This window comes from Acartia tonsa, chromosome 3, assembly GCF_053477335.1.
Source record: "Acartia tonsa isolate MP-2025a chromosome 3, ASM5347733v1, whole genome shotgun sequence".
NCBI classification, from domain to species: Eukaryota; Metazoa; Arthropoda; class Copepoda; order Calanoida; family Acartiidae; genus Acartia; species Acartia tonsa.
In genome coordinates, this window is record NC_137262.1 from 27,680,932 (window position 1) to 27,697,541 (window position 16,610).

A 16,610-nucleotide genomic window follows, 5' to 3' on the forward strand; every position below is an offset into this window, starting at 1 on the left:
AGAAAACTTAATTGGTTCAGTGGTTAGAGAAATCTGAATGAAAAATCAAAAAAACCTGTCTACTTTGTATATTATTATTAAGTAATGAGAACACAAGTGGTTGATTCCTGAAATAAAATCTTTTAACTAAAATATAGTTATAATTTCCTTCTTGTGTTCATTTACCCTAAATGAAATATCATAGAAATTGCAAAGCAAGAACGTCCAAGATTTTATTTAAGGAGCGTAAATTGGAGATTTTAAAGGTTGTAGGGGGGTAATCTAAAGTATTTTTAAAGTTTTGAATGGTTAATATGAGGCGTTACAAAGTTTGAGGTGTAAAATACATTTCAACCCCCCCCCCCGCCCTGGACGTCTATGCTTGAGAGGTCAAATACAAACAATGTCACTTCAACAAGATATAAATTTTATATCAGCTAATGCAACTTTACAGACAATGAAACTACCAAACAGTGTTAAAGTAAATACTTTAATGATATTGTTTCTTGTATATATAACCCATTTTTTTCTGAGGAATTACAGAAAGAAAGTACTGAAGTAAAAAAATCAGTAAAGTAAAATATCTTTTGTTGTTATCTTTTTCTGCCTCTTTAAAAAAATATAAATCACATTTAAAACATAATATCTTACATTACACTATACCAACATAGTACCTTGTCAACCAATACTTTTCAATGGAGTAGTTGATGGTTGTTCTTGCCACCAAGAATTACAGGTTAAGGCAAATCAATTACCAAACAACTCCCCTCAGACACTCTAATAAAGTGAAACTTGTAGCTTGCTAAAACCAAGAACCCCCCTTTCCCCCTTACCCTATCCCATCCCATTTTATTGTAGGAACGAACTTACCAATAAATGATATCTATGTTAGCAATCTTATTGACAACAAATTTCCTCTGTCATAATTTCCATGTATTTTCTACATTCATTAATGTAATATTGTATCCCAACCCAAACTATCCTTTTCACAAAGCAAGCGCAACATTTAAAAGTGGAATCATTATTTTACAAACACAAAATGAACATGTCTGTGTTTGTTTGTATGTCTTTTAATTACTATTAGCGCAGCTACTCTAGATAACTAATACAGTTAAGGCCATCAAACCTAATTAAAACAATCTTCCCTTTGAAACTGAAGAATGTTATATACCAATAATATAAAACAATCTATGGAAAAGAGTACTTGTCAATATTTCAAAATCGAGTGAAGAGAAAAATTTTATCATATGATTAATAATTTTAACAAGGATGACAACATCCATAAAAGCGAAGCTCTGAAACGGTAGGACAAACGGACATTAACACTTGTATAATGTCAGAACTGAATAATCAGAATGCGAATGTATAAGAGTCAAAGCAAAATTGTAAGTAAAGTTGTTGAAAAACTGCTTGATACAGGATAATGATTATGGACATACTTACATTTTTAGGACTTGATTATAGAATTGCTTCGCTTATAATATTGTACTTTGTTGTCCCAGGAATCAGTATACCAAAAATCAGACCAATCGGATAATTAGGTCACATACAAATTTGTTGTTAAAAATGTAAAAAAATCAACATGTTTAAAATGGACGTACGGACATTCTGGTAATGATTATAGAGTTGCTACGCTTTCTAACTCGTACCTAACTATTACAGGAATCACCATGCAAAATTTGAAATCAATAGGACAATTCTAACATGCCTAAATTAACGAAAAAAAGCTATTTAAAAAAGTATAAAAATCAACATGTTTAAAATGGACGTACGGACATTCTGGTAATGATTATAGAGTTGCTACGCTTTCTTAATCGTACCCAACTACTACAGGAATCATCATGCAAAGTTTGAAATCGATAGGCCAATTCTAACATGCCTAAATTAACGAATAAAAGCTATCTATCTCGGACGGACGTACGGACGGACGGACGGACGGACGGACGGACGGACCGACCCTAATTATAGAAAAGCTTCGCTTTTAATAATTATAGAAAAGCTTCGCTTTTAAAAAGGTTGAAACAACGACATGTTCATAATGGAAATAGAGACTTTCTTGTAATAATTATAGAGTTGATAAGCTTTGTAAATTGCTCTTAATTGTTACAGAAATAATCGTGCTATATTTAAAACAGACATAAAATCAACAAAAAGAGATTCCTCAGCATAACGAGGTAGCGCTGTTGTCCAGAGTGGTAGGTGACTTCAGATGCTAAAGTAAAATAATAGATTGGGCCTAGAGCTATATGTAACTCTACCCACGTGGTGGTGAGGACCCACCACTTGGGCCGGATAGTTTTCTGGAGTACACATCTTTATTTATACATTAATTATTCAAGATAATAGTTTATCTTAGGTTTTTCTTGTTTTATATAATTGTTTCTTAATAACAGAAGTATATATATGTATATCATTTATATTAATAAGAAATGCATTTGTTTCAACACAAATGTAAATAGATACATTCAGGGCTCGTCAGCTGCAGCCGTTTTGGGAACAGTTGGCAGTTGGCTATCTTACTAAGGGAAAATACGCAGTTACAATCGTAAATTTGGCGGCATTAGCCTTATACTTCAACTTCAACATAAGATCACAAAATCCACAGCTCGTAACTTGCTGTCAAGGGTTCTTATAAAATCAAGCCACAGCTGTAAAAATAGCAGCTGGAAGCTGAATTATAATTAATATTTTTTTCCAGAATGGATTTCAAACCGATTAACAGCCTGTTCTGAGCCACACTGAAAAATCATGAATCGTAACGTATTATGGACAATTTTCCACGAATAATAAAACTGAAATTAATTTTATGATTTTTACAATTTTACTTTCCTCAGAAAGACGTCTAAAATACGATGCGATGAATAACTATTTTAGGACAGTCAACTGTCGCAGTTTCTTTTTACAAAATTTGCGGTTGCAGGCGGCTGCTAAACATGGTCAGTTGCAGAGCCTTGAAATAGAAACATGAACTGCAATTTGAAAATTAAATTTTACCATATTTGGTAAGATTAGAATATGTTAAAATTGCAAAGATTTGAATTGTCTTTTTAGGAGTTCAGCTACTATTTAAGTATACGTTCTCCTGCCACTAAAATATCTATTAATAACTATTAGTGTTTGTAACATTTTTTTGTGTTTACTGTAAGGCAACTATTTCCATTTTAATAACCAAAATAATGCTAGTAAATTTATTTGGCCAGACTTTTAAGGAATTTAAGCTTCTAAAAGAATACAATATACAAGTAACAGGATGTCTATTTGTGTGTTTGTTTGTTCCAGGAGAGGTTGTGGGGATGAGTACCTTAACCTTCAAAGATAAATCAACTCTGAGAAAAATTTTTTTTTACTTATTACTGGAGGCCTCTAGGGATTTAACGCTATTAAAAACTAAAAGAATAATATTCCCGAAATAACTAGTTCAATTACTGTTAATTCAATATTCATATTATATTTAATTATTATATTATTTGTTTGATTAAAAGATAATTTCAATTAAAACAGAATTAAAAAAAAAAATTTAGATAAAGTTGATTAAATCAATTAAAGTAGAAACAAAGTAACACAAGAATAAATTAATATTTAAACAATATTTTGTAGAGACTTAGATTATTACTTAAATAATGTTCTATGATAACCATTTCTAGAACCCTTTGGTTAGACTACCTTTGTCTGAATGTTTCTCATTTACTTAACTTTGATTTATAACTTTTAATGGGCTAAGGCATTGATTGCTTTAAAGTTTTCTAGTTTGACTATATAAAATTATATGAACCCATGAATGTATATTTCCTTGGGTCCCTGATAAAAATAGTCTGAAACCTGCCAGCTATCATTACAGAGTAGCTCTACTTTCTAAAACAACATGATAGACAGAAAATTGTAAAATTATTGACTGTAGAATGTCATAGGATTTGGCTCAATAACTAATGCAGTTATCATGATACAAATAATTAGGATTATTAGGTATTATTACAAACTTGGAAAAAAAACTCTCATTAAGAAAAAGGAAATTAAACATAATATCGCTTTACATTCTTATTATATTTAAATGTTTTTAAAGTGAAACTTTTTTGGCACTTATGGTTGAACCGTAGGTTATAATTGAAGCTCTGTCCATGTTTTACATGGTAATTTTGATACCGAAAAGGTACAACTTCTTAACGTAAGTTTGTACGTCAATTTTCTACGTGCTGATTTTTTTGCTTCAATACAATTTATATTATTTATGTAATATTTGGTTTTCTATTCCCAATTGCTGATAAACTATGACAAAGATGATAGTTCTTTACTCCCATTGTAAAGTTTAATCCCCCCTGAATAATCCTAAATAGGTGGAAAGAATGCAATTAAAAATTTTCGAGACTTTTGCATTATTGTTTGAACACTGTAATTATATAATCAAAATGTAAATCAATACAGACAAAGTTTGACAATCATTGACTGATCTAATTTTATAAGTAAATCTATTCTTCAAGTCCTATTTGTTGGTAAGTTTATTGGCTGAAAATTAAAAAAAAAATTTAAGCAAAACAAGTATGATTAGAAGAAGAGTAAAAGGTAACAGTTATTTATCTAATTGCATTATAGACAGCTTTCCGCGGTTATTAAAATGAAAGTTACAAGATTAAAACTAGTATTGATGGCCCCGGAGGCCAAAGTCCCGGCTTAACAAAACTGGTATTAATTTTATCATCGTTATATTGATATTCGTGGACAATTGTTTGTAATATGATGCTACACAAGATTTTTCATTATGGCTGAAAACCAGTTACAATTCAGTGGACATTAATCGCTTTTAAAGCCATACTAGAAAAGAAAGAATGTATAAAAATCATCATATTATTTTTGTTTAATATTTATTATTCAAGTGTCATTAAATGTTAAATTTTGGTTTAAATAACCTTGTTGAAATATAGAATACTAGCGGCTACGCCCCTAGAGACCTCTAGGGGCACTTGAGGAGGAGAGAGTCGAATTTAATAATTCAATTTCTTATTTTAGATTTTAAAAGAATAAGTTAAAAAATATTTTACGTTTGATGTTTGTTTTTCGTTGAACTCTCTTTCTAAAATTGGGAAATTTTTAAAAAAATTATTTTCTCTAGGGAGGGTGGTGGTACCCTACCCCAAAATAGTTATAAACCTTCCTGGGACATATGAGAATCTACCCTGTTAAGGAGAACCCGATCGGTTCAGCGGTTAGCGAGATCCTTCGGTACACACAGACAGACACACAGACATCCTGTTACTTTAGTATAAGGATTTATACATACATTAGTCTTTTCTAGAAAAATATATTAAAACTTTTTTAACAGGCCTTACTAATTGAAATATTTAGTTAAAAATATTAGGCGTGAATTTATGTACATGGTCTCGACAATAAATGTATAAGTATAGATTATCCAGACAACTACCTGACCCAAGTGGCAGAGATCCTTTTCGTCTGCTAGCAAATTGCTTTCTGTTCTTTTTTAGGGACTTGGCAGTGTTTTTATTTCCGATGATATTAGCTGATTTCAAAGACCCAATACAAAATCGGTACAAGTCCCCGCTCTGTGGGCATATTTATAAACAGCTCATGTACCCTCTATTATTTTATTTTATGTCTAGTAGACTGGATTCTAAAATTAAATATAAGACTTTAGAAAGTTGCATATAGTTCATAAAATAATTTGGTTTACTTAGTTGGTAGGGAGAGTTACTTTTTCATAGAAAAAAACATTGAAAAAACGTTACTTTTACTTAATTAGACTGAATGAGCTTTTAATTTGATGTATTGTTTATTTAGAGTGTCTATAATACAGTCAAAGTTTCACCATAACTTTATCTTTATTCATAGCATAGTAATAGCTTTCCGCGGTTAGTAAAATTAAAATTAATTCCAGCTTAGATTGGTTGGTTCAAAGAAGCACTGAAAAAACTTTTCCACCGATGATCTTAATTAGGGGAAATTTTGTTTATTACCATTTCATTTTAAGTAACATTTACATGCCTACGGGATGCTTCTATTCTTACCAGAGCTGGAGTATTTATTATTAATGGACAGATCAACGGATCCAATTTTTAGAAAAGCCTCGCCACCAATTCTAATTTGACCGTTTTAGTAAACGTAAATTGAAAGTTTTATTAAATCATGGCATCATTGGCGCTAATGAGAAAGACAAAGAGAGACAACTGTTTTAAGTAGCGCTGCTACTTGAAGGTTAGAAAGTCCTTACGTCCGTCAATTTTCAATTGACGTAACATGTTTCTATCTTTCTTCGTTGTTGATAGATTTACTAAATATACATATACATAAATTGCTTAACCTTAAGAAGCTGCTTTCAATTACACTTAATTTTAAACAATTAATAATAAGGGTGGGTATTTTGTGCCTATTCCTAACCCCTGAGGAATCAATACCGAAGCTTTTTAATAAAAGTTTCATTTTTAAGGATATATAAACTACTGCCAAAACAATTTTTACTCCTCAATATTTTGTTGTTACATAATTTGTCGTAGCTTGTAATATAACTGCGCTTCTTATGGACATGATTATCCTTGGTTTCTAAATCTAAAGTAATTACAGTGATTAGAGAGTGATTAAATAGTTTTGGATGTTATGCTCGAAATTTTCTTTTTATTTAAATACCATGCTTTGTATAAATACCAGGGAGGAAGGGGACATTGGAATCCAAATAAAAAAAGCAAGATTTATTCGGTGGCTTAAAAACTTTAAACACTTGAATTAAATAATGATTAGTTTGTACAAACTTTCAGTGTCTAAACTTTTCCATATACTACAATTAAAGAAGGGATAATGTTGTTTATCGTAACAGGGGGTATTTAACAATTTATCATTCAGTCTTATCCCTAAAGATCCTTGAAAATCACAAGTACTTTGACTTATGATCCTAGCGAAGTTTTTCTTTAAATATCAACAGTAGGCAGAGTGTTATAACTATGCTAAACATGCGAATTAATAAACATATTTGAAAGGTACAACAAAGACATATACATTCCCATATAAACAACCCCTTAAATAGTGGATGTAAATATTCATTTATTTCCCGGGTATGATCATTTATATCCCGGGTATCATTTTTAGAAGATTTTTATTTTTTTTGGAAGATTTTAGAATTTTTATTAATTACTAAAAGAAAAAAAAATAATCTCCTTTTTTCATATTTATAATATTTTTTGAAAAGAACACTTATTTTCAATATATATGATTTAGCATAAAAATGAGTTTTTGTTTAAATGAGAATGATATTCCTGTCCAGTTTTTTGTTTAGGGAATAAATGATGGACCGATAGGTCATCATTTATTCACGAGGGTAAAAAATATTCATTCCTAAACATAAAACTGGACAGGAATACCCCATTCATAAAATATTTTAGGAAATTTTATCAAAGCAACAGAGAGAGACAAAAAGAGAAAAGGGAGAGAGAAAAAGAGATATAGAGAGAGTGAATGAGATCAATATATTTAGTCAATGACAATCAAAATAGTAATAGATAAAAAAGATATAAGAAAAGCACATGAAAAAAACACGTGATTATGTGTAGGATATTTTCATAAAATTCTAATCACCCTTCATATATTTACACTTTTATACTATTACATATATTTTACATAGCTTTCAAATCCAACCATATCAGAGCTGGATCTTTTAATGTGTAGCCGTTGCTGTAGCCTTGGCCGTAGTCGTGGCCATAGTCGTAGCCGTCGCCACTGCCAGTGCTGCCAATTAAACATGGATTTTAAATGTTTGAAGTTTTTACGTTTTTTATTATTATTTTTTTTCTTCATATTTTTACTGAAAATTCAAAAAGTGGTTGTGATTATAAGATCGCATATAGCCGTGGCCACGCGTAGCCAATTTTATTTTAAGATCGCTATTAGGTTAGTGGCTGTACCTCTGGCAGCGTAAACGGCTACACATTTAAAGATCCAGTTCAGATTTTAAAGTCTATAATTGCATTTCAAAGGAATAGTTTCGAACCTGATACAATGTTCATGGCATAAATATTATAGAAAGTTCAACTACATAAAAAGTTTATGAATTGCAACTTGATTATATCACCTGGAATTTTATAAAACTGAAAGACCGAAATATATGGTTAAATTTAAAAGTCAATAAAGGTTTGTTACTTTTATGAAAGAAGACAACATGTATAAAAGCAACTTTTCTGTCTTTTTTTTGCTCTTTTAGTTTAACAAAATCCTATTATATAAAATTATCCGTTTTTTGTCTATTAAACCGATTGAGTTCTCCAATTTAATAATTTTTCACATATGTCCCGGGATGGTTTTAGGCCACAGTTATCATAAAATAGGGTGGCTTCTTTGTTTGTAAGTTAATATCTTGTTAACCACTTAACCGAGTGAGTTCTCCATTTGAGGTAAGATTCATATTGTCCATTGTCCAAAGGGTGGTTTTATTCTTAAGTCTAAGTATGGTTTTAGGCTGTTTTACTGCACTGCATACGATTTTGCAAATATCTACAGCACTTCAAGAGATATCAATTTACAAACAAAATCTGAAACATAGAAAATACATTGAAGTAATTTTATGAATTCCAGTACATTCTTGATGTTGAATTAACCTTAAATATGAATTTAAATTTTGCGAAATTGTGGCAATTTAGAATTAGAATTTTAATCAAAACCAAAGTTAAAATTTCCAGGGCTCGGCAGCTGCAACTGCAGTAAAAACTGGTGTAAACTAATGTGCTAAACTAACAAGCTGAAAAGAACATTCAAGCCATTTTTAAAATTGCAGTTAAATTCTAAAACGCGATGTCAACTAGCTTAATATAGATTTTTCGTCCGGCAGCTTTTTCTATGGTTTAAAAAAAATATTTTTAGATTTCAAAATAAATTTGTAGGATCGCAATTTTGAAAAGAAGTACTTATTTAAGGTCTTACTTGCAGCCCGCACTGAAAGGGATAAGCTACCCCAAAAAAGATGGGCTGCCGAGCCCTGAAAATGATTCGAATATGCATAAATTATGTTTAATTTGTCACAAAGGATTAAATTGAGGTTACACTCAAGTTCTAGTCAGATTAGAATATGGATATAAAGATTGGATTTCTAAATTAATCCTCGAATAAGTTAATATGTGTATGTTACAAGCGGCAGTGCCCCTAGAGGCCTTTAGAAGCACTTGAGGAGTGTGATTGGTGATGAAAGTCTACCTTTTACATTCTATTTTAGGTTTAAAGAGAAAAAGTCAATAAATAATTTTGTAAAATGGCACATTTACAGTACAGATATATATATTAATATACAAGAATGACAACATCCATAAAAACGAAGATCTGAAATGGTACGACAAACGAACATTAACACTTGTAGAGTGTCACAAACTAATAAGCAGAATAATTTTTAAGTCTAAACAAAATTGTATATATGTGAATGTGATAAAAATTACTTAAATCTATTTAAGAATTTACTTATATTTTTAGGACTTTATTTAGAGATTCTTGGCTTCTAATATTGAACCTTGTTGTTCAAGGATTCGATATTCAGATGAATAGGATATATAAAAAAAAGTGTTGCAAAAACAGTTAAAGATTAGCATGTTTTAAATTGACGTACTGACTTTCTAGTAAATATCATAGAGTTGCTACGCTAAAGTACAGTTTCATGAATCATCTTCAAAGTTTGAAATAAATATGAGAATTCTAACATGTCTGAAGTTACGAAAAGAGCTATACGTGTCTAAGTTTTGGATGGACCCTAATTATAGAAATGCTTCGCCTTTAAAAAGTGAACAAAAGGCATATTGGGGAAACACAAACAAAAAATACAATTGCGACATTTGTCCAAATTGCCATACGTTACTAGATATCTTAAACATTTTGTTGTCAATTAAGAAAAAGGAATAAGTTTAATAATTACTAAAATAATTTCAAAACTTTGAATTTTAAAAAGCTTTTCAGTTAGAAAACTTTCTCAACCCAATTTAAAAGGAAAAAGTCTACTTCATCATTCCTTCAAGTTAAAAATACTCATTATCAATCGCATCTGAAAAAAATCAACAAAATAAGTATATGATAAAACATTTTTTTTTATAGGTGAATCATTTAAACTTAACTTTGAATTCTATCAGCAAATTTGTTTTTTATCTGATTAAAATTGAACATGGCATGTTTATATGCCAGATATATCAAAACGTCTCAATAATTCTAAAAGTATGAAAGAAAGAAGCTTGTTGTTTTTCATGTAGATTCCTCAAATTATAGAGCAACCCCTCACACCTCGCATGAATAGGGTTAACATTGTGAATATGCTACTCATGAACTTATTTTACAGAAAAACAGCTGTTTACACTTAAACCGTTCTAGTTGCAAATCATTTACTTATCCATAAATCTCTGACTATGAACGTTTATGTTGCAAAAATAAATTTATCACTCTAGATAGACATCAGACACAATGACCCGTTCAAAATAAATAGGTATTTATAGAAGAGCAAGATTGATATACGAATTTAAGAAATTCCCTTTCGTAACAATATTTGTACCCTGTATATGCAATATTGCGGATGGATTGTTCCTACGCTATTCTCCTATTGAACCATATAATTAGGGATCTAGACTATTTATATTTATTGTTAGAAGCTTCCTTCACACTGCACGGGTGGGAGGCCAGATGAAAAAAGTTTATTTTAGTGTAAGGCAAAAATGACTTGTATAAGTAAGTAGGTCTAATTACACTCTTTGCTAATTTTAAATCCAATTTTTGAGAAAATAAGATTTGAAAATTTTAAGTTCAATTTTCATCAAACAAGTTTGCTTTTATAAAGTTCTTCATAAAACAACTCCTGAAGGGAAGGTTCCTACAGGGTAAAACTAAACATATAATAGATTAGGTATCTAGACTTACTACATCTATAATTAGAAGCTTCCTAAAGGGTAAAACTAAACATATAATAGATTAGGTATCTAGACTTACTACATCTATAATTAGAAGCTTCCTAAAGGGTAAAACTAAACATATAATAGATTAGGTATCTAGACTTACTACATCTATAATTAGAAGCTTCCTAAAGGGTAAAACTAAACATATAATAGATTAGGTATCTAGACTTACTACATCTACAATTAGAAGCTTCCTAAAGGGTAAAACTAAACATATAATGGATTAGGTATCTAGACTTACTACATCTACAATTAGAAGATTCCTAAAGGGTAAAACTAAACATATAATGGATTAGGGATCTAGACTTACTACATCTATTATTGGAAGCTTCCTACAGAGTAAAACTAAACATATAATGGATTGCATTTGGTTTCAAATAATTTGGTTCGGAGGCGTTTTGTCCCTTTTTCTGAAAGAATTTCATGAAAAGAGGAGGAAGCATTTAGGATTTTTAGTTGCGAGGCTACTCTATGATTATGAGTATTACTACAATTGACTGTAAAGATGAAAAATCTGCAAAACATGTAAACCACTCAATTTCCTTTCCTTCTTGCTATAATTTTTTTATATTTATTTTTTTATTTTTTTCACAAATATTTTTAACCAAAATTTATTTTGACATTTTAAAGGTTGCAATTTGACTTTTATAGTTTTTACGTTTATAGATTTTTATACATTGTTAATTGTTTATTAAAACTGAAATTAACGGTAGTTTTATAATTGTGTCCTTAATAAACAAACAAGGATAACAACATAAATAGAAAGGGTAAATAATAAATCTTATTTGAAAGTAACAGGATGATTGCCTTGCTTACCGAAGGATATTGCTGACCTTTAAAGATTAGCTTCCTATAGATCCTAGGAAGGTTTATCAGTATTTTGAGGGAAGGTACCACAACCCTCGCATTATAAATCGCTCCTACTTTTTGAGTAGGATAACTATACAAAAAATGATATATATTGATGGATTATCCAGCTGCCCCCATGAACAAAGCCACGTAAGGCTACGGGTGAAAAAAGCAAATACCTACATAGAAGCTGCGTTTTACTAAAATAAAATAAAATTTTAATACTAAAAACTCTGAACAATGTTATCTGAACTTTAAAGGGTAAAATTTGGGAAGTATAAAATATATAGTAAGCAGGGAGGAAGGGGACCCAATGTTTTATAACCACGTTGACTTATAAACTTTGGCTACTTTTAAGAAATTTCGTTTAAATGGTTCCAAACACTTAGTGTACAATATTTTCAACTTATAAGTTTTATCTTCAGTAGGAGTAAATTTGTTTATCATCATCGGGATTTAATATAAATTAATCCCACATTGTCTTATCCCGTATGGTCCCTGTCATTGGGAGTTAATAAGTGCATTATACCATGGAAATTATACCATGGAAATTATATGTCATTCTATATCTTTCTATCTGGCTATCCTAATATCTATCTAGCTATCCTAATATCTATCTAGCTATCCTAATATCTATCTAGCTATCCTAATATCTATCTATCTATCCTAATATCTATCTATCTATCCTAATATCTATCTAGCTATCCTAATATCTATCTAGCTATCCTAATATCTATCTAGCTATCCTAATATCTATCTAGCTATCCTAATATCTATCTAGCTATCCTAATATCTATCTAGCTATCCTAATATCTATCTAGCTATCCTAACATCTATCTAGCTATCCTAATATCTATCTAGCTATCCTAATATCTATCTAACTATCCTAATATCTATCTAGCTATCCTAATATCTATCTAGCTATCCTAATATCTATCTAGCTATCCTAATATCTATCTATCTATCCTAATATCTATCTAGCTATCCTAATATCTATCTAGCTATCCTAATATCTATCTAGCTATCCTAACATCTATCTAGCTATCCTAATATCTATCTAGCTATCCTAATATCTATCTAACTATCCTAATATCTATCTAGCTATCCTAATATCTATCTAGCTATCCTAATATCTATCTAGCTATCCTAATATCTATCTAGCTATCCTAATATCTATCTAGCTATCCTAATATCTATCTAGCTATCCTAATATCTATCTAGCTATCCTAATATCTATCTAGCTATCCTAATATCTATCTAGCTATCCTAATATCTATCTAGCTATCCTAACATCTATCTAGCTATCCTAATATCTAAACACCTATATCCTATTATCTATCTTTCTATCTAACTATCCAAAATATCTATCTTCCTATCTTACTATCCAAATTTTTATCTCTCTATCTTACTTCCTTTATACTGTTTAAGTTTCTCATAAATCTTTTATCTATCAAGCTATTTATCTATCTATGTAACTATCTATCTAATTACCAGAAGTGTGTAAATATTAGAACCACATCTGCCTTGTATGATGCTGAACCCTGGAAAGGTAACAACTAAAGAAACTGTTACTTTTGCACTTTTGTATACACTAAAAAACAAAACTATGAAATAAAAGATAAAATTCTAAAAATGAAGTCTTTTTTCCATAAACTAAATATTGACAGTTATAAAGACTTAAAGTTTATTATCTTAGTGTCTAATAGAGTTAGATGAGAGGACTAGAAATTTTGTGTGGTTACCTTGTATCAAAAATAATTTACAAGTTGTTGATTTTACTTTAGTCTTGACTAAATCTTTTAAGGTCCAGAAAATCAAAAAAATGACAAATATTCCTTACAATTTAATTTGAAAAAAATGCCTTTTTAATTGTATTTTAGGGACATTAAAACTAAATAAGCAAAACTTTATACTTAAAACAGTTCATAAATTTCCATCACCTTGACTGTACATTAAAATGTGTTAATTAAGCTGCAGTGTTTCATTTAACGTAACAATATAATACATAGCATTATGTCCTATAATGATTTAGTATAAATTAATATGGAATTAAACAGTTCATGTGTTTGTTAATATTTATTATCATTTTAATGTAATTATCTTAAATGTCGACTAATTAATGATACAAAGACTGGTAGTAGGTATTGAAAAATAGATATTTATGTTTTGTATTTTGTTTGTTTCTTTTTATTTAAACTAGCTTCTAGTGGCTGCACCCCAATCATCAAAGGGCTCTATATTGGAAGGGATAAGGATTTAATTATGTTACCCAAAGGTTTTGAGCCAACTAAAGATAGAACGTGTTTAAGTAAATAGGATAATTAAATGCATCATATAAAATAAAGAATTTAAAATAAACATACAAAAGTTTCTAAATTGTTCCTAATTGTTACAGGAATCATCATTTTAAGTTTGCAATTAATGATAAAAGTAACGGAAGATCAGACGGACAGAGCGTTATTTTATGAAAGCCTCAATTTTAACAAGAAAACTTTTTATTTCTGAGTTTTTTTCTGTAATAGATACATATGTTTTTTCTTTCATGACTTGGCAGAGTTTAAATTGAACTGAACTGTAAAGTGAGAGTTTGAATAGTTAAATAATAGCCTAAAACCTGCTAAATAGCAGTCAGACCGCCATGGATGTGTTAAAGCTAATTATGCTCCTTAGTGATGGGAATGTTGTCAAAAAGTTTCAGCCTTCTATCTGCCATAGGAGCCGAAAAAATAACGCCCCCCCCCCCCCCCCCACTTTGTCTCAGACAGACGGACGGACGGACATTTCGAATTTTAGAGTAGCTTCGCTACTAAAAACATGATATTAATACAATTTTTGTTAGACCGGGCCTTCGGTCCCAGGGGCTAACTGTTCCAAACTTACAATTTTTCATATTAATTTCCGCGGAAAGCTGCTTATTATACATATGCGATAAATAACTATCATTGATCTGCACAACGGACAAACAAAAAAAAAATAGGATTAATTTTTTATTGTTTAAAATATAGCAAATTTTTTTTTGCAAATAGGTAATTAATTTTGCGCAAAATTAAAACCTTTTACTGGCCCCCCTCCTCCTTATTTTCTGTTCAGGGATACATCAATTACTAAAATCAGTCAATAAATAAGGAAATTATGCCCCAAAACATGAATATCCCTGTAATAAGGTTTCCCCTCTGGTATACTGGATTTTCTTGATTTACCTCACTCAACTTTCTGGCGTGTTGTACAGTGAAAAAACTACCCCCCCCTTATTTTTGATTTTCTTCAAAATTAAGGGGGGGGTTAAGTCTTTGCCTTGCTGAGCACTTTTCCTCCTTGCCGTTTTCCAGACATTAAAAAACTACCCCCCCCTTATTTTTGATTTTTGTCAAAACTAAGCGGGGGGGGGAGGTTTTCGGTGCTCCAGTCTACCACATGTAAGCAAGTACCTTAATTTCTTTTTAAAGAAATTTAAAGGAGAACCATATTGGTCCAGTAATTAACATATCTCTTGGCAGAAAAAGAAAGACATGCATCCGATTACTTTTAAATGATTATTGCATTTATAAAGCTCTAGAAGAAAAAGCAATATAATACTGTTATTCATCACGAAACCTTTGAGTGAGAAGGTGAAATATTTACAAGTAAGGCTTTTCTATAATTATGGTTGGTCCGACCGTCCGTCCGTAATGTTAAGATCTTTTAATTAATTTAGACATGTTAGAATTGTCCTATCGATTTTAAACTTTGTACGATGATTCTTATAATTGTTGGGTAAAATTTACGAAGCGTAGCAACTCTATAATCATTAACAGAATGTGGTACGTCCATTTAAAACATGCTGATTTTCAACTTTTTGTATGTTATGACAATTCTATTGATCTGCTTTTTGGAATAATGATTCCTAGGACAACCTTGTACAATATTATAAGAATAGCCTCTCTATAATCAAGTCCTAAAAATAAAAGTATGTCAGAATACAGTTGCAACACATTTATGTGCAATTTTGTTTGGACTTACAAATTAAGTCCTGACACTCTAAAAGATTTATTGTTTTTTGTCATTCTTTCTGTTTTTAGAACTTTGCTTTTCTGGATGTTGTCATCCTTGTTAATATGAAATGTGTTTTGTAGGAAAAAGGAAAAAAATTACGTTGTTTAATTAGGACAATTAGAAATTGATCTTTATCTATAAATTACCTTATATTATTTTGACTTAAGTCCATAAAACTATCTGCCACATTTAATTTGTATTAATTAACAGCAACGATTTGATGATTGGAATTACTAAAAGTATATGTTATTGATGCGCCTGTTCATAGGCTAGTACATACCCAAAGCCCATACTATTTATGTCACTCGCCCTGTATAGCAGCAGAATATACATATCAAAAATTTCACTTATTTAAATATCCGTGGTCAATTGACTCATAGTCATTGAAACTATACATAATACATATGTACTTTTGGGGCATTAAAAATACGACATTGATAATATTTTTCCAGTGGTGCTGCTTTGAAACCGGATAATATCCGCTGGATTGGAACTGGTTCTCAGACATACTGAAAAATTATGTATAACATCGAATTACAAATAATTTTCCACGAATATTGAATTAAAATGATACCTTTTTGTTAACCTAAACTGGTTTAATCTTATAATTTTACATCTTAATATCCGAGGAAAGCTATCTATAATACGTTGCGACAGACAACTATAATTTGTAAACTATTTCATTGAAAAATTATTTTCTACATAAAAATTACTTACAAATAAATACCAAAAAAGTTGTACTAATATTGGAAAACTGGTATATTATTGTAGTCCTAGTATGAGAGGATTGAAAATCGATTCGGAAATATCAACTTTTGGTATTTACTTTCCAAATTACAGGTT